Raw genomic sequence first — 19681 nt, forward strand, 5'->3', positions numbered from 1 at the left:
TTGCTGGAGTGCGATTCGAGGTTAGTGAACTGTACGGTATGCGCGAGAATGGGCTCGATTTTATACTCTCCGGTTGTTGGTTTCATTCTCCACTCACCGGTGATGGACTCTTGTGTGTGGCAGTGCGAGTGCGTGTGCGTGTGCGGTTAATGCACATGTATTAACAACTCCTATTAGTATGTATAATATGGATATGGACATGGACGAGGAGGATACGGATTCTGTGCGTGTGTTTGTGTGTAACATACAGTGAGAATGGAGATAGACATCGATGGAGGCCGCGTCGTGGTGCAGTTATTTCGCCGATTTGACCTTGATGGAGTGGAACGAGATTCCAGAGTATTTGGAGGATCCACTATCTCTGAGTGCGCTGCAAGTGGGAACGTTTTTGTTGTGTGAGATAATGACGAAGCACGTTAAGGCCCCTGGGGCTGTCCGGTTTATAAGGGAGTTCTTTGCAGGTAAGGTAAGAGCCTATATTAGAGGTGATGATGCGATTGAAAGTAGAAAGCTGTGTGTGTGGGGGTCTGTATACAATTCTACATTACCGCGAAGACGATGATGATGATGCTGGTGGAGGTAATTACCAACTAAAGATGTCGGTGCAGCTTCTGCTTCGCCATTTGCACATCCCAATTGTTGTAGGTGTTTTGTACAATGTGGCCTCCTTTATTCGTCATTATGCTAAGGTACTCTGGCAGTAGGTACAGACAGATATGTATGGAATGCCAGCAAAGATTGATGGTAGATGTAGAGTACCTACCCGCCGCCGGACTATGGTCTTTTTTGGGTAGTCATCTTATGTATGTACTATGTGTTGCGGCGCCCATCACCCAGAAGGTGGTGTTTTCCGGTGAATGTTGTTTGTGTAGGTTTTGCGCGATGGCGATGGCGATGCACGATGGATGGCGATGGCGCCTTGTATTGCTGCTGCATTGATCGTATATGGGCTGATGGCCGGCATTATCCGTCGTCGTGATCGACTAACACACGTAGAAAGAAGGTGTTTGCAGACTGAGACTATGCTGATGTGAGATTCGAAACACGTTGGCTGCGCGATTCATGCTTGATGCAATTTCACCGGCGACCGCGACGACGACCGGATGTCGGTCCGTCGGTCGTGCCTTTTATACTTATGGGGAAAGTTGAACCGCGTAGAGGTGTCAATATACTATGTAGTATGTAGTACTTGAAGCGTTGGTGGGTGCTACTATTTCATAAATGGTGAATGTCGGAGCTGCCGAGGTGAGGTGAGATTCCTGCGAGTTTTGTCGAGGAGACGAAATCGAGAATGTGCGGATTGTCAAGTGGGTGGAATTAGTGTGAAGTAAAGGTACATATTATTTTGTTGAATGATACAATGTGAGAACTGAGAAGTAGCGCAGGTTTCATGAATGAGAAGCCAAATCGAATAGAGAATGTGCCTGAAGTGGATACCTACTGCACTGCCCACTTAATCATGTCTATTAATTGAGTGATTAGTTGCTTATTTTTAAATGAAGAGTGGTATTGGACGACTAATTTCTGACGATCGTGGTGCTCGAGGCAATTTTGAAGCTATTTTCATAGGTGGCCAATCCTTATTTTTGAAAGGATTTGCCATCTTTGGACTATAGTGAGAGAATTTTTATCAAGGGGTATTCTTTGGAAATTTTGTTTGTGAGAATAGGGGGTTCACAGATATGGAATTTGTCCAATTTTTAGTTCGAGCAGACACTCAAATAGTTTTCCAAGATAGGGCAATTTGAGAAATATATTGAAAAATGTGTGACGATGAAATCAAAACTCGAAGAAAAAAAGCTCTTAATTTTTATTGAAAATTGAAAGAAAAAAAACTATACTTCTTACCATTATTTAGCAACTAATATATAGGGTCATTCCACGTCAATTGGACTAAGAAGTGGTAGGGGGGTTCGGCGATTTTTTTGAAATTTTTCCTGTGGAAAGACCCTCCGAGAAGGGTTGACCAATGACGCAAATCGCAGCCCTCTAGCCCATTTTTAAAGGCAGCCAGGGGGTGTCAAAGTTTTCAGTCAACATATTAAAACATCATCCATTTCAGCAGTGGATTACTCGATAACCGCGATACCTACCAAAATGGGACATTTTCCCATAGTTATGAGTTTTGAAACGCTTTTTGGTAATATCATAAAAATCAGTGTTGCCGCTTTTTTTCGCACAAAAAATTAGCTCAAAAAGTTTTGAAACGTAGTTTTCATATCGTTCCGAGGCTCAAAAATTCGGAAAAAAATATATCATGGACAACTTTTCATGCTGAACAACATATTGAAAAATTGGGATGGTAACGTGTTGCAAAGTTGAGGTAAAAAAATTTAAAGTTTGCGAAAAAATGAGATTTTTTTGATTTAAAACATGAAAAAAAGTTTTGATAGGTGAAGTTGACCCATTTGACCCCTATTTTTACGTATCTGTTGAAAAAGTTGAAAAAAACCCTTTCACTCGATGAAATGAACTCCTCGCTAAAAAAAATCAAAATTCGAAAAGATTCAAAAAATGAACGAATTTTTATTTTTTTATTGTGAGTGTAATTTTTAACAACTTTTTCATGAAATACGTCAGAAAAAGGTCAAAATAAGACAACTGAATAAATTTGAACTTTTTTGATGTTTGAAATCGAAAATTGAATTTTTTCGAATTTTGATTTTTTGTGAGGAGTTCATTTTATTGAGTGAAAGGGTTTTTTCAACTTTTTCAACAGATACGTACAAATAGGGGTCAAATGGGTCAACTTCACCTATCAAAACTTTTTTTCATGTTTTATATCAAAAAATCGCATTTTTTCGCAAACTTTCAATTTTTTTAAATCGACTTTGCAACATGTTACCATCCCAATTTTTTAATATGTTGTTCAGCATGAAAAGTTGTCCATAATATATTTTTTTCAGAATTTTTGAAAGTCGGAACGATATGAAAACTACGTTTTAAAACTTTTTGAGCTAATTTTTTGTACGAAAAAAAGTGGCATCACTGATTTTTATGATATCACCAAAAATTCTTTCAAAACCCCCAACTATGGGAGAAAGTTCCATTTTGGTAGGTATCGCGGTTATCGAGTAATCCACTGCTGAAATAGATGATATTTTAGGTTGACTGAAAACTTTGACACCCCCTAGCAGCCTTTAAAAAAGGACTAGAGGGATGTAATTTGCATCATTGGTCATCTCTTCGGAAGGTCTTTTCACAGGAAAAATTTCAAAAAAAATCGCTGACCCCCCCCCCCTTTATCATTTCTTTTGCAGGTTTTTTTTGCTGATAGGTATTTCAAAAATGACACCTCCTTGAAAAAAAAAGTTAAAAATGGCATGTGCTCGGTTGATTTTACAGAAATTGGAAACAATTCTGCCCAAAATGGGGCAATTTGAGAAATCCTATTTAAAAATGCGTACCAATGATATGAAAACTCGATGAAAATGTTGCAAATGCATTTGAATTTTATTAAAAACTTGAAAAAAATTAATGCTTCTTGCCATCATTTAGTACAAAATAACTATTTAACTAATTAGTAATAAACAAGAACTACTTGAGTTTTCGAGGTAGAATGAGTAAATGAAGTCAATTGGACAAATCTCAGAATTATCAGTTTTTAGAGAATTATTTCAAAAAAGGAACCCCCTCCCCTTTCATAAAATACTTAAATGACATATTGTCAATTGAAATTCCAATATTGTACGAGTTTGGTTCTCATAATTTTTGCCTGGAAATCTTTCTTTCAGACTCCAAAGCACCTTGAAATTTTGATCGCCTCATTTCTAAAGTTTAGTATTTATTCGTCGTTTTATGCAATCATTTTAAAAATCAAGCCTCCGAGAAAAAACAAGCGATGCTTATTTTTTTGAAATTTATTTCTCTAGAAATTTGGTTTTTCTTATTTCTGACGTAAACCACCCTCTCTCTTCGCCTCCAAAGTGCCTCTAACTTCCGAATGTCTCATATCCGAATTTCAGAAACTGCGAATACCTACATATCTCGATCTGGAAATGCAGACGATTAGAAATTTTAATCCTCTAAATGATTTTTGTCGTAAACTCCTTCGTTAGGCCTCCAAAATGCTCCGAAAGTTCCATAATTTCATTTCCAAATTTCAGAATTCGCAGTTTTCTGCAAATTTCTCGAAAATGAAGCTTTTTAATAGAAAACTGCAGGGTTCCCTTGTTTGAAAAAACCTTGAAAACTAAGAAAAGGCGAAGAATTTTGCCCTTTCAGAAAAGTCAGGGAAATTTGAAATTTTGTCCCCAAAATCGAAGAATTTTATAAAATCAACGCCACACAATAAACGTTTTTGTTAAACTTGAAATTTTAATCAATGTTTAAACCCCCCTCCCCTCCTCATATACTTTTGATTGTAGCTTTATTAATATAGACATCGATGTTTGTGGATTGATCAATTTGTCATTTGCAACAGCTTACGAAGTTGAAAACATTCAACCCCCCGCCCCTCCCTCGCACCCTTCACCCTTCTCCTATCCTGTTTTAGTGTATTTGGTGTTTGAAGGGGTTGGGAGATTAGAAAAATTAATCTGAGAATAGCTTGAAAACTGGGAAAACTCTGGAAAATTATTTGAAATGTGATTCTGTGAAATTATCAAGGAAATAAGTGAACCTTCGTTAGTTACCTGCTAATTTTCTGGGTATTCCGGGTATATTCTGATTTTATTCTCTTATCAAGTAATTTATCAAGTATGTTGAGAAAATGATGCAATTTTCATGATTTTTATTTCTTGTGAGACTGTGTGGAGTATTGTTACAAGTATATTGTTCCCCTACTGTGCCCTTCCTCAGTTCATTAGAATATTGTATGTGTAAATAAGTCGTCGGTTGTATTTATATGCTTGAAATTAAGGTATCACAAACTTGATGATGCAGATGATGATGAAGATGTAAATCTAACCGAATTTTTCGTTTTTTTTTCTGTCTCAGGATCCGAAAGAATGCGATAACGACGAAGGAGACTGGAATGTGGCCATTTTGCGAATCTTCAGCAATAATATTCACATTATGACAGGAATTTCTTGCTGTAGCATTCTTCATCTGGGTGAGTGTCATTCTTCATGTACATTCCATTATTTTTACTTCTGTATGGAATGAAGTTGAAAATGTGTCTAATAAACCCCCTATCAAGAAGCTCTCTAGAAACGTAAGAATTAGTAGCGTTATCAGTATTGTATACTTCAGGTCCATATGAAATGGTACAGATTACATACTAGGTACTGAGAATACTAATGAGTTATCTATATTTAAGTTAATTAACTTATCGAATAGCCAGATGGTTTCCTGTCTGTTATGGTGGCCGGCAAGGCAGTCTTTATCGTCCTAAATATTACGACGATGATGTAAGGAGGTCGAGCAATAGTGCAGTGTACATTTACACGTGTGTACTGCGGTTTGGTATATCGGAATGTTGAACGATATTACGGCGTAGTCTATACTATAGTCATAGTTTAAAATAAAACGTTATTGAATCGATATTTTAGAATAAGTCACGACGGTATGTGAACATTGACCCTGTTAATTCGCCTCTCTAATCTTTCGATAGGTTCGAAGCATCGTGAAGAAGGTCGAGGGGAAGAAGGTATAGAGGATAGTGAAATGGGCAGATAGATTACCCGATTATTAAATTGCCTTTTTAAAAAAGTTCAACGTGGCGTGTGAAAAGGCAACGTGATAATTTGTATTGTGTGAGAGCTTTTTTCAATTCTCCAAGACTCATCTTTGAATTAGTGGTTTTTGAATCATAATCAGCTCTCAAATTTTATTCCTCCAACTCGAATTTGAGTGGGTAGAATTAGGTAATACGATTGAGCATACTCTTCATGGGTCAGATCTCTGGACTTGGAAACGTTTGACTTTTTTTATGCCCTGATGATGGCTCGTATTCCTCATTTGAACGATGGGAGACTTTTTGCAATACAAAATACCTCGAAGAGGGCTAATCGCTGAACTCTGCGAGCACTTATACTCGTATAAATAAATTCATCGTACAAAAAGGGGTAAGGACTAATAAGCGATGTCTTATTCGTATATCCGGCCAAATGGTTAGATAAGTTTCGCGATACAGCTTCGATGATACATTTTGCCCTTCTGCCTCCTCAGGGTGCTTTCGATTAACATACGTAGTAAGTTATTTCCGTTTCCGTCGCGCGACAAAGATGCTCTTCCTCTGCCCGAGTGAAGAAGGTGATACATATCTACATAGTTTATTATAAGTGTCACAATTCGCCGCCATTTCGCGTACAGCGTACAGCTCTGTATAAGGAAATGAAACATGCATCGTCAAAGTGCCTCGCATCGTATATGTACGTAAGTGTAGGTAATTGCACCAAAAATAGACCAATGACAGACTTTTTTTTTCTTGCTCTTTACCATTCAAATAGTGTTCTTGGAATAGTGTGGCAGTACCTGTGAGTCATAGCAGGGTGACGATTATTACGACACGAACCAGTTGGTTATTATTTATTCATATATTTTCCGATACTTCTTTTTAAACCAATATGCCCTCCGCTCACCCTGCCCTTTTTGCTTTTCCATTCGTTTGTTGTGTTGATTTAATTACGTTATCTGTAGTCTGTGGCAGGTTTCACGTGTACCTATTTCAGTTACCATACACCATAGTTTAGTTTTCAGTTAGGCACTGAGTATAAGTAACCATAATCCTAATTTGAATAAAGTACCTCCCTACAGCGATGATGGTGTCGAGTTCGTCATTGATTTATACACGTGAATCATCGATGAATTATTTGCATCTATGGTTAAATTGATTTTTTTTAATGGAATGCGAGCCACACGCAGATGAGTATGAAGATTACTGCTAGTCGATGCAGTGTTGTGCAATTTTATTAGTATGATACTAGATGTCAGAAAATGGCGTAACGTGGGGGGATTTTCGAGTGCTTGCGTACCTTCGATGGAGATTAAAATGGCAAAATCAACCTTGAGGGATTTTTTCTCGTCCTTGGTGTTTAGGTATCGGTGATCTTGACTTTGAACTCGTTGAAGTGCTCGAAGCATGCGTCAGAAGCGATTTTTCTTATATTTTTTGCTAGGTGTATCAAGACGTATCGATATCTTTAACCGGTAAGAGATGACAAGCTGGATGCTAATAATCTCTTCGTGGAAATGTTGATCGAATTATTTACTCAATTGTTCAAGTTTTCCGGAATTAATCGAGTTGGTTTCTTGGAAGTTATTTACTGTGTCGAATTGAAGTATGATGTCAGATTAATCAGTTCTAAAGGCTTCGATGCTTGAAGAACTCATTTTTAAATTTCGTGTTATTGTTGATGTTGATCGAAGTCGACTGAAGTGATGTGGAATGAAAGAATCTCATGAAGAATGGTGCAGTTCGAAATGAGCTGTTTTTCTTCTTTTTTTCATTTTTTTGTTTTAATGGGAGTTATTGGACTATCTCTTTCCCCTTTTGCCCATCACATCTTGTCCTAACCTATTATAGTCTGCAAATTGATTTATTGATGCATTTATGCATCACTAGGGTGGATCGTGAGAAAAAAAGTGGGTGGATTTTGACCAAATTCAGCAGAAACCTTTATTTTGAGTTGAAAATTACTCGAAAATTTTTTTTTAGCTCCCTAGGTGCCTTTGAAGGGAAGATTTGGGCTCTCGAAGAGGGGATATTTTCGAAAAAATCATGATTCGTTCCTGTCGTTACACAACGTGTTTTTGGAAAAATGCTCAGTCTGAAATGAAAGTATTTGATTTGAGATTGATTGATGTTTTCTCCTTACAGCAAATGTTGACTTTCTGGTTTCAGAAAAATTGAAATTAACCAGGGAATTTTTGAATTTTCACTCCAAAATTATGGAATATTTTGTAATTTTATTATTTGTGTGAACAAATATGGTAAATTTTCAATTTTGTTTTGGAAGCTAATTGCTCGAGTAAGTCCAAGGAAAACTTATTTTCAAGTTTATTTTAATGAAAGCTCAAAGTTGATGCATTCTAAATTTTATGGAAAAAAACTTGAATTGATTTGAATTTTTGGAGCGTTGAATCACTCGAATTTTAGTAACTTACCCAATTGAAAACTATGTATGTGCTTAAGTACATATGTAGTTCAATGAGAGAGAGAAGTTAATCAGTATTTATAGGATTTGCATCTTTGACAAATTTCAAGTCTTCTTCATTCCTGGACTTTTTTTTTCTTCTTCTTCTTTTTATTGAAATTCAGATAAAAGTTTGAGATTTTGGGTGTAGAAAAAATATTGATTTTTTTTAATGGAAAAAATCAAAAGCCTTGAGAAAAAAAGGGATAAGTAATGAAATAGTAGATTTTCCTCTGTAAAATGTTACTTAATTTTTCAGATGGCTTTCTTTTTTGAAATGTTTTGAACTAAATTTATACTTATTTTTTTCATTATTTTTCATCGTTGAAAATTCGATTTTTGAGATTGAAACAAACGATTGTATTGAAAAGAAAAAATTTGGAAAAAAATTGTAAAGTATAAAATTTTTCTTCAGTAAAATGCGACTCATATTTTTTAAAAGCGTTGTTTTTTTCATATTTCGAGGTAAAATTTATGTTTTTTAATGTTTTTATCGCCGAAAATTCAATTTTTGCGAAAAATTGAGAATATTTTGGAAAATACGAAGAGAAGAAAATTTATCAAGTATAAAATCTTTCATCAGCAACATGCGATTCATTTTTTCTGGCAGGTTTGTTTTTTGAGGTATTCTAAGCTGAATTGAGATTTGAACTTGAATTGGTGATTTCTAATGACAATTTTTTCAAATTTTCTTGTTCTTTCTCTCCTCCAAAAATTGTTTTTTTTGAGGCGAACTGAGGATTTAAGGGAGGGGAGGGGATGAAAGGAAATGAAATTGCAGAATGTGAAATTTCTCACCTGTAGAGTTATTTTTCTGGGAGGATCTTTTTTTGAAATATTTTGAGCTGAAGTTAGAAATTTGAACTTGGATTGATTAGTTTTCTAAATCTAATATGTACTTAAATTTTTTTCAATTTTTCCCCTTCAAAAAATTGATTTTTTGAGGTGAACGGGGATTTAAACGGGAGGGGGGGTGATGAAAGGAAATGAAATTGCAGAATGTGAAATTTCTCACCTGTAGAAGTAATTTTTTTGGGGAGGATTGTTTTTTGAAATATCTTGAGTTGAAGTTAGAAATTTGAACTTTTTGATTGATTATTTCTAAAATTTTTCCAATTTTTTTCCCCTTCAAAAAATCAAAATCATGATTTTTTGAGATTAACTGAGGATTTAATGAAAAAAGGGGGGAAATGATTACAGAGTATGATAATTTTTCACCTGTAGAAGTATTCCTGAGAAGCTTTGTTTTTATTCGTGTGATATTTCGAGTGAAAATTAAAAGGCTCAAGTAGATTGATTAATTTTTGATTGCTCATGGAGCTCCCTCTATCTTTCAAAATATGTAATACCTAATTTTAAAATTGGTGCAATAAAGGAAAAGATTCCCTCCTCCCTCACACCACCGACAAATTTCAAGATTCCTATATTTTTTTTCTATTTTTTCCAGAAAAATGGCTTCGAGAGCTTTTTTTGTAAGGTTCAAGTTGAACTTTTCGTGATGAAGTCAGCTTACAGTTCTCAAAGAAATTCTGAGCCAAATCAAAAACTTTCACCGTGAGATCGACGAGCAATATAAAATGCCTCTCCCCTCTTTTCCTTCCTTCTCAGACCTGAATAAGTAATTCAAATTCGAATTACAAATCATTTCAGCGATAAAAATAAAATGTGAGAAACTTGAATTTTATGTCAGAACTGATCTATGCGTTGATGTTTTTTCTGTTCTTCAAGTTTCAGTTTTTCAAACTTCTCAATGTGACCTTTTCTTAATAATAAAAACTTATGAATCAATTTTTTCTTTTGCTTTTTGGAACCATTTTGAAAACATATTTGAATGGTTTAAGCTAAAAAAAAAATGCTGAAATTTCAAATATCACTCGAACTAAGTATCTTGAATATTTGAGGACAAATTTCATCTGTTTTTTCCAAACAGGCTTCATCTGAATCCTCTCTTTTTCCTGCCACGAGTGCAGTTTGTTGTTTTTTTCTTTTGAAAATTCGTGAGATTTCATGTTTGCATCTGGATTTTATCGAAGCATTCCTGCAGTGTCAGACAATATAAAAATATAATTAATATCGGTTATGGAAGGCTTGGATTCGTCAACCTCCCCTCCACAATTTTTCTGCCATCGATTCGATCAGGATTGATGAAATGTTGACTCAGTTTTCCAAATAATCTTATGCTGTAGCTTGATCTTTTCCCCCTTATTCTTCCACATAAATCCAGTGATACACCTATCGATATCTCAAACGATGCAGAATCCCATCAAATCGATGTTTTTCTTTTTCTCATATCTCAACTTTAAATCCTTAGTGGTCATTTAGTCTTCACATTTCTCATTAACGAGTCTAATCTTGTGCCGATTCTCGATGCTTTTCGGCATCACAAACCTATAAGGGTGAAGTGAGGAACCTCTAAATCTAGTTACAATTTGATGGCCGATTTATAACCGTAGATACGTATATGTAAATATGCGATACAAAATACTCTCGAGCCTCGACGATGATTTCAGAGAATTCGATAGATAGGTACCGTTCACTTTGTCATTGTCTCTGTGGCCCCCTGCCTCCATGCCTCCTCATTCTATTTTCTTCTTTTGTTACCGGATGAAATATTACCCATTATAATAGTTTCCAAAGAACAGAGCTGCATAGTAGACCATATAGAAGTGAAAAAAAGAAGGAAAAAAAAAGGTTGACGCCGAGCTGTGGAGCTTGGTGAGGTAAAAAAGGACACGAATACCTGGAAATACACATAATAATATTTAGTACAACAGTTATAATATGTGTAGCTGTGCACTCCAGTCTGAGAATTCTCAAAGAAGAAGAGAGAGGATTGGTGGTCGTATAGTTAGTCGAAGCGGCGGCGTCATAAGTATACACAGCTTATTCTAATGACTTTATTATGCGGCGCGTGTGTATATTACCTACGTATACGCATCTTGTCCTCGATATTTTTTTTTAAAATAGAGGTTTTACTTTTTTTCTCTGTCTCTGTTTTTCGACGTGACACGCACAAAAGGGAGTGCGTTGTATCGATGGAAGAAGAGAAGGCCGCTCAAAGAGGCCCAAGTGTGTGTGTGAGTGAGAAGGATACGCGAGTAAAAAAAAAAAAAGAGTATCACCGTTATGAATATTTGATTAAGAGAATAGGTTGACGAGCGAGAGAAATTACAGTGTGGAGTGGATCGGGGTGAAGGGTGAGATGGCTTAGCGGTATGAATTCTTCTTCAATTATACGCGTACGAGAACTGAGAAGATGTTATTATAAAAAGCAAAGCGAAAAGAACAGGTATTCGTTGTCACGTGTTCTGTTTTTTCTTTCTTCGCTTTGTTTTACGAGCGGAATTTTCCATTCGCTGAACGAGGTGAGCATTAATCGCGACGAATAACCGATCCTGCGTACCGAATTACCTTACTTTGGTTGAGGGTAACGAAAGAGGCAGACAAGGAAGAATTGACTTAGCACGATTGTAGCCATCGATCGATGGGCAATAAACTATTGAAAAAATACTCCGACAAGAAGGTATTCGAGTATATAAGTGTGAAATTAAGAACCGCTGTGCGAGAACAAGGTAGAAAGGTAGAGAAGAGCTGAAGGGAGCCAGACAAGGGGGTGCATTTCAATATTCGACTTTTCATTTCATTCTAACCAAGGTACCTACTATACAAGTCATCGTGGCAGGATCATTTTTCATACGTTTGTTTGGTGGTTGTTGTTTTGAATTCGACAACGACGACGACTGCGATCGAATTGGACCTTTGTAATGCCCGGTACCATTTTACATTTGACGCCAGCAGTACGACTAGGGGGGTGGTTTTGGGGGTGTTGGTGTAATTGGAAACGATACGAGTTGAGTATCGACGATGAAGTGGCGACTCTGGTGGTGTTTTTTGAGCAGAAGTGTGTGCTGGATGAGATTGCTGAGTCAAGCTAGAGGGTATTTTTTGACTCATTTTCGAAAGATTTTTTGTTCTTTGATGTTGGGAAAAGAGTAGGAGGGTTTAAGTATATCGAAGAAATCGTGTTAAAAAAAATCAATTACTACTTTGGAATTTTTTTTTTTTGGAAAATAGGATCTCTTCAATGACGATTGCTTCTGACTATTTCTAGATTAGTCCTTTAAAGGGCGGGTTTCCACTCCCCCTGCATTTATCAACGAATTAATCCCGAGTATACTGATTAAGCCGAATGAATAGTGCGTGTCGTCGATGATTTAATTTTTTCTGCGAATTGTACCAGTAGGTGAGGAGTCGAGGAAGGGGGTTAATTTGTAAAAGTACTTACAAATTTACTCGACGACTACGACAATCAGATACGCCAGGTTTTTATTATGATTAAATAAAAAATAATAAATATATAAAGGACCCCCTATTGTACGTACGTCCGCCTGCCTCTATATAGGTTAGGTACACGATGCATTCATGCTTAAATATTTTTACACGGTGCATGTGGTTGTTTTTCTTGGAAAACCAAATCCCTTACCGTTGTGAATGAACGAGTCAGCAATGGGCGAATATAAGGGTGAAATTTCGTAGAACCGTGTGCGGTGACCACTGCTGGGATTTTTCGAAACGGTCAATTTTGTCATAATGGGAGTACTCGTATAAGAAATGGCTACAGAAAATAGGCCGGAAGGAGAGGAGAAATTATTTTTATATGTTTCAGCGCAGTTTAGAACTAGCAATTACTGTAGTGTAGTTGAGTTATACATGTGGTGTGATATTAACCCAGTAACGTGGTCGAAGAACGGAAATGACTACTGTATACGATAAGATTAAAACTTTTGTCAAGTGTGTTTTATGGTCTTTTTTACCTTTTTTTTTTGTTGAAATTTTTTATCGGCCATTTCCGTTTGTTGTGTAGGTACATACATAGCTAATTTTTCTATTTTTGTAATGTTGCGTTGAATTTCGATAGTTGTTTTTTTATTTATCTAATTATTCGGAAGCTTTGGAGATACATAGTTGAATGAATGCGTAATATGTATAAATATTTTTGATGATTGAAGTGATTAGTATAAGGATGAAAAATTGTAGTGTAGTAAAATTTGAATTATGTAGATTTTAATTTTGAAATTTTGGGGAAAAGTGCTACGATTTTGAGTACCTAGGTAATCTTATCTGTTTTTTTTTTGACTTATTTTATTTCAATTTTTGATGGAATTTTTCAATTGATTTTTCATATTTTTGTAATTTCAAGTCTAAAATGACAACAGCGCTGAAATTTTTCTCATTTGATTCTTTTGATGTGGCAAGAAGAGGGAAGAAGGACTCGATGGAAATAAACTGCGAAAAATTGAATTCGAGTTGTTGAGAGTAGTTGTCTCGTTTGTCTGTTTTGAAGGGGGGAGGAGGATGAAAAAAGATTGCTGAAAATGAGATCCTGTGTAATTGCACATTACTCATTTTTAGTTGATCTTTTTTTGAAGGGGGGGGGGCAGAGGAGGAGGATGAGGAAAAAGAAGAGTAGGAAGAGATGTGGCATTAAAAATACTAATTTGCAAACAATAATTTTTTCATTTTCCTCTTTTTGGGTTTCTTGAGAAGAGATCATGTGCATAGCACAGCAATAGCATAATAACATTTCAATTCTTATATTAAATTTTTCTCGGTTGTTGATCTTTTTTTTGTGGGGGGGGGGAGGAGAAGGGGAAGATTAAAATGTGTAAGCTGCGTAAGAAAATATAATTATTTCAATTTTTAAAAATATTTTTCTCATTTTTTTGCAGTTGATCTTCTTTTTTTGAAGGAGGAGAAAGGGAAGGGAATGAGGTTGCTATAGACTGTAATGGAATACATACCGGTAATTTAAAAAAATTCCAGTTTTTTTGGAGAAGTATGAGAAAGGGTTGGATCAGGACTATGAAAAATTATGTTGGCATTCTTGAGAAAAATTTTCTCTGGTTCTCTTTTTGAAGAGAGGAGAGAAAAAGGAGGTGATAAAATGAGATTGAAACAGACTGCAAGGAACGGAATAATTTTTTGAAGATATTTTCCCTCGTAATTTTCTATTTTGATCAAGGAGGGTAAGGAATAGAAATGGATTGAAAAAATCGAAATTGAAAATTTTCATCAGTTGACTTTTTGGAGGGGGGGGGGGGGGGAGGAGCAGAGGAATCAGATGGAATGGATCGCGAAAAATAGAATTTCAATGTCTTGAAAATATTTTTCTCATTATTTGATTTTTTTTAGGGCTGAAGGGGAACAGAGAGAAAAAGTTGTAGTTGGAGGATGAGAATAAAAATCTATCTATACAAAAAATTGGATTAATGGATTGAAAAAATTGAAATTGAAAATTTCCATCAGTTGACTTCTTCTATTGGGGGGGGGGGGCAGAGAAATCAGATGGAATAGTTCGCGAAAAAATAAAATTTCAATTTCTTGAAAATGTTTGTCTCATTATTTGATTTCTTAGGGCTGTAGGGGAACAGAGACAAACAGTTGTAGGAGGGTGAGGATAAAAATCTATACAAAAGATGAGATTAATGGATTGAAAAAATTGAAATTGAAAATTTTCATAGGTTGACTTTTTGGAGGGGGGGGGGCAGATGAATCAGATGGAATAGATCTCGAAAAATAAAATTTCAATTTTTAGAAGATATTTTTCTCATCAATTGATTTTTTTAGGGCTGAAGGGGAACAAAGAGAAAAAGTTGTAGTAGGAGGATGAGGATAAAAATCTAGTGAAAAAAATGAGATAATAATTTTTTGAGATCGTATTTTTTATTGGAGGAGAAAATGAGGGTGAAACAAAAATGAACTGCAATAAATTTACTTTACGGGTGGGGGGGGGGTAAAAAGTGGGGAATACGATAGAAAAACTGCAAAAAATTTCCCTTAGAGTTCCGTTTTTGCAAAACTCAGAAGTGTTGGTTTGAGACGGATTTGCTCCCTTCAGATGTCATAAAGTAGGCGTTTTTTTGCTTTTAATTTTTTTTCTTTTCATTTTAGTCTCTTTTTTGTTTGGTCTTGTTTCTGTGACATATTTACGTCCTCTTACCCGAAATTACCAGTTTTTGATTTCCATCTGCACCACTCAGTTTTTTCACCAATGAGAAATATTGGGTAAGGTAAATGATCTAATGAAAGTCGCTTTTGTTTTTCAAGTTTATGTAGAAATAGGCAGATGTGTTGAAAAATAAAACATGATGAATTGTTATAGTGATTCATAATCACCTCGTTTTGGGAATAGTTCGAAATTTTCTTGATTGAGTGGGTTGTAATGAAAAATGCTCGGGTCTAGGATTGCATTTAAAAAGCTCTCCTTTTCTCAGGAAGTGAAAAAATTCCTGGAATGGGGATTAAATTTCGTAAGATTTTTTTTTATTTCTGAAATGCCATCTGAAACGATTTTTTAGTTACCTTTTTTTAGCAGGGAGGGGGAGGGGGACAACGTTATCTCGAGGTTTTCGATGCAACATTACTGAGAGAAATTTTGAACATTTCGGTATAGTTGTGAAAAAAATAAGCCAACTTATTTCCATTCGAGGAGTTTATCGGTGTCGAATTTGATCTGTTTTTGGGAGAAGGGGGAAGGGGGGGTACAATAATATTTATTTTATAATGAAATATATTTCCGTATACATACTTGAATTTATTCATGTCTGAACTTGTGAGATTAATTTTTTTTTCTTTTTCTTTGATTACAGATTTATAATAATTATTATCAGAGGCATTTGCAACAAAAAAAATGTGGTTCGAGAGACATTTTGCCAAATTTCTGAGCCAACTTCGTGTTGAACAAATACTCGAGAAGAAAATATGCAAAACTGTTACCAATTACCATGACATCGGTCGATTGACTCTGAATCTACCTCAAGCGTTACGAAGGTAAGGTGTTTGCTGCGATGATTATTTTCTTGATTGTTTTAATGTTACGTGAAGGTATATGTGTTGGAGTACTTCACAGCCTATGTAACCGGTCAAAGGTTACTATGCTACGGTTGATTGGGCTCCTTCGTTTTAAATTTATTTTGTATCGTACTCTTCTGAAATCCTCCTAAAGTGTAGCTTCACTTCATATTACTTCAAAGTTCAAAAAAATATGCTCTTATATGGAAGATGTTGAAAACCATATCTGAGAAACATTTCGCATTCCTTCGGTCGTCTTTCCTCGCTACGCTACTGTTAGGTATTCTAGGTAATTTCTATCTCTGAATTTTATCGATTTATTTTAGTATTTCGGAGCTTTTGATGATAAGGAGCACGCGGTATAAGCGATGGCGTTTCGATGTGTAGATAACGGTAAATGAACTTCGACCAGTATACTGACATAATGGGAATTTCCCATCTCATTGATTAACTAATTGGATATTTTGGACTGTATAGAATGATAACGCGAGAGACAGTGGGAACTGGGCAATATGTACTGGTATATAATTCAAAAGATTTACAATTAACATCTGTTTGCCATGTTTGTGTGAGGAAGAGGAGAAATAAGTAATAGTAGAAAGAGCAAAAAATTGTATCACGGTATTAGATATAATAAGTATGTATAATGATGATGTTGATGAGGAAAGTTCATCGTGGCTCGGGTTATCAGAGAATGTATGAGCGAGATGCGAGGACGAGGGGTTCGGGGACGGATATGGGTAGTTGGATAGCGATATGTAGATAAAATCTGGTACGTACGTAGGAGAGACCGCGAGAGAGGAGGATATCAGACAACTGAACGCGGTGATGCTGTGCAACGTACTCGTACCATACTACATCGAATCAGCGGTGTAATTATAAATAAAAAAATTCCAATAGTGCAGACGTATGATCGACGGATGGAAGATGAGAGAAATACAGATTGTATTATTATAATATACGAGATAAGGACGAGACGGGATGGACAAAGTAAAAATGATGAGAGGAGGTATAAATACGCGTGTACAATACGAGTACCTACCACGATAGAGAGTATACACATAGAGTAAACGAGGGAAATGAGAGTGACAGAGATGGGAATATAGACAAAGACAAAGATGGAGAATGCTTTGTGATAAAAGAACCGGAAAAATGTAGTTACAAAAATGTTTTATGTTTTTTCTCAATGATTTATGAATGGAATCGAGATCCATTCATATGGTAATGGTTTACGTCGTCGTTGCTGCGATGCTGCCGCAGATTTTTATAATGCCATGCCCTCTGTTGTAGTGCGGAACGAGTACGAGTGGTGTTTACGTGTTGCTGATGTGAGAGTGCTCTTTGCTGCGGTGCTGTTGCTTGCTGTGGATGATGGTCTGATTTGCTCTCTCTCTCTAGTATGTGTATTATTTAGATTTTTTTCTTCTGGTTGTTTGGATTTGTGTGTGTGTGTTAGAATTTTGTGTAGAAGGTATTTTGATGTGTGATGTTTCTGTCCTGTAGGTTTATTAGTGAAGTGAGGTGTATCTGGGTATCTATGGATCGATATTTATGAATGAATGGTGCTGAGAAGTTGTTTGATAGAGAGTTGGAAGCAATTTTGCATGATTTGACTCCAAATTGTTGGATTGGCAATGGTAAATCCTGTTCTGAGTTGCCTTGCTCAACTGCCCCTGATATATGCTTGCAGAGATGTTATTTAATTTGAGGACGTTGACGAGAAAAGCTTGCCATGATACTGCTGATTTTCTAGAATACATATAATGCTAAGTTCTAACTCTTTCAGATTACTTGACAGAGACTTAAATAATTCAATCTGTCCTGCTGTTGGTGTTCCATCTCTGATGGAGACTGATCAGTGATCACTGATCAAGCATCATCTTTTGATGTAACTGGATGTTTTTAGGTATCAAAAATAAGTTTGAGGCTTTTTCTGAGTGGATGTAGATATCTGCAGTTCTGCAGTTGGTTCAGTCTGCTCTGTTATTGTTGTTTTATTTTGGGTTGGCGATACTATGTCAATACTTTGTGGTATGGATACTTTCAGAATAATATTGCAAGGTGTGCTGGTATCAAAATTTGATTTTTTTTGTACCCAAAATTGATGAAAAAACTGTCAAAGACTAAAAACATTTACTCGAGATAACTTGATGACATCATCAAATTACTAGAAGGCATATGCTTTTCTCATTTTCCGACTTTGGCAAATTTCAAACTGTAGTTCTTTTTCTGTTTTTCATCATTTTTTGGTGATCTTTGCAGAGAATAATTCATTGTAGAGTATCAAGCTCAAAATTTTGAGATTTGATGCTCGGGTTTTCAATATTTTGTCTCCAGAAGTATCAAAGTACTGCCAAGTGCCAACTCCAGTTTTATCTTTAATGAAGATAAGTAGGTATATCTTATCCTTTGTGAAGCAACTGGACATGGATGTGACAACCCTTGTGCTAGTAGTCTATTTGAGATATTACTATTAGTGGTTACTTTAGTCCATTCTGTAATTGCAGTTCCATCTTCTTGTTGAGATGGAGGTAACTTTATCTTTCGATGTAATTAAGCATCAATCATATGCATGAGATCCTTTTGAGTATTAAGAGATCAAGGCTATTGACTAAAATGATTTTTGATTCAGTTTTGGTTTTAGGTCAATGTTTGAAATTGGTTGAAATTGATTTCAAGTTCACTCAAAATTTTGTTGTTTTTGGTTTGGTTTGGTTTGGTTTGGTTTGGTTTGGTTTGGTTTGGTTTGGTTTGGTTTGGATTTGGATTTGGATTTTGGGTTCATGATGAAACTTCCAGTTTTGAGTTGAAAAAGTTTCAATTTTGGATTGAAATTTGGGATCAGTATTAATTTTCCATGTTGAAAACTTTCACTTTTGCACAATTTGGGAGTCCCTGAGCTGGTTCTTTTTTTGGACAGCCCATCAGATTTGAATCCATGTCTGTCAGAGATGCAAAAATACCAGTATTTTTTTCTGTCTTAATACCTGCACAATCAGCGTAAAATACAGGTTGGTAATTTACTCTAAAATGAAGATTTGATGCTTTCAAATCTTCTTTCCCCTAACTAAAAAACTCACCAGTCATCAAATTAGCATGAAATACAGTAAAATAGGCAGGGGTTCCAGCTGTAACCTCAAAAAACCGAAAACCTTAACCAAAACCCGAACAAAATTGTTAATTTTGGCCATCAAACCGTAACTGAAACTAAAAACTAAAATTCATCATCATTCATCGGTTTTTTATAAACTGTAAAAAACCGTAACAGAACATGATGAAAGTAGTAAGAGTTGAACCAAAACCTTGAACAGATATAATTTATTTTGGTTATGGTTTTTTCAATTTTCTTATTACATTTTTTTACCATACATTTTTTGGGGGATTTTTTTTTACTTTTGAGACTTGCAATCGAGGAAAATTGATACATCTGATCATCATAACCAATTGGGTTGTCACTTTGTTGCCTAAACATTTAATAACATTGCTAATCAAGTAATCACTAATCACTGACCATGGAGAATGTGAGAATCAAATGAGAAATTTTGAAGAAATTTTAAGAAAAAAATAAGAATAAAAATGTGTGAAACTGTAAAAACCAAAATCAAAACCAAAATGAAAACCGAAATTTTTGTGAGTAAAACCCAAACTGTAACCAAAAACTAAATTTTTGCAATTTCAAAACCAAAACAAAAACCAGAAAATTTCAATGAAAAAGTTGGAGTGAATGTGAAAACCGTAATAATCTTAATTGA

General features: G+C 35.5%; 1 protein-coding gene across 4 annotated transcripts in view; it reads left to right on the plus strand.

The window, feature by feature from the left end:
- The window catches only part of LOC135848894 (uncharacterized), a 46885-nt gene that overhangs the window by 15191 nt on the left and 12013 nt on the right, over positions 1 to 19681 (plus strand). For all 4 annotated transcript variants that reach the window (XR_010559454.1, XR_010559452.1, XR_010559451.1 and 1 more), the window contains exons 2-3: positions 4939 to 5053; positions 15728 to 15908. The gene's annotated coding sequence lies outside the window, so the exon portion shown is untranslated. The remainder of the gene's footprint in view (positions 1 to 4938; positions 5054 to 15727; positions 15909 to 19681) is intronic.

The sequence above is a fragment of the Planococcus citri genome, chromosome 5 (genome assembly GCF_950023065.1).
Source record: "Planococcus citri chromosome 5, ihPlaCitr1.1, whole genome shotgun sequence".
Classification (NCBI taxonomy): domain Eukaryota; kingdom Metazoa; phylum Arthropoda; class Insecta; order Hemiptera; family Pseudococcidae; genus Planococcus; species Planococcus citri.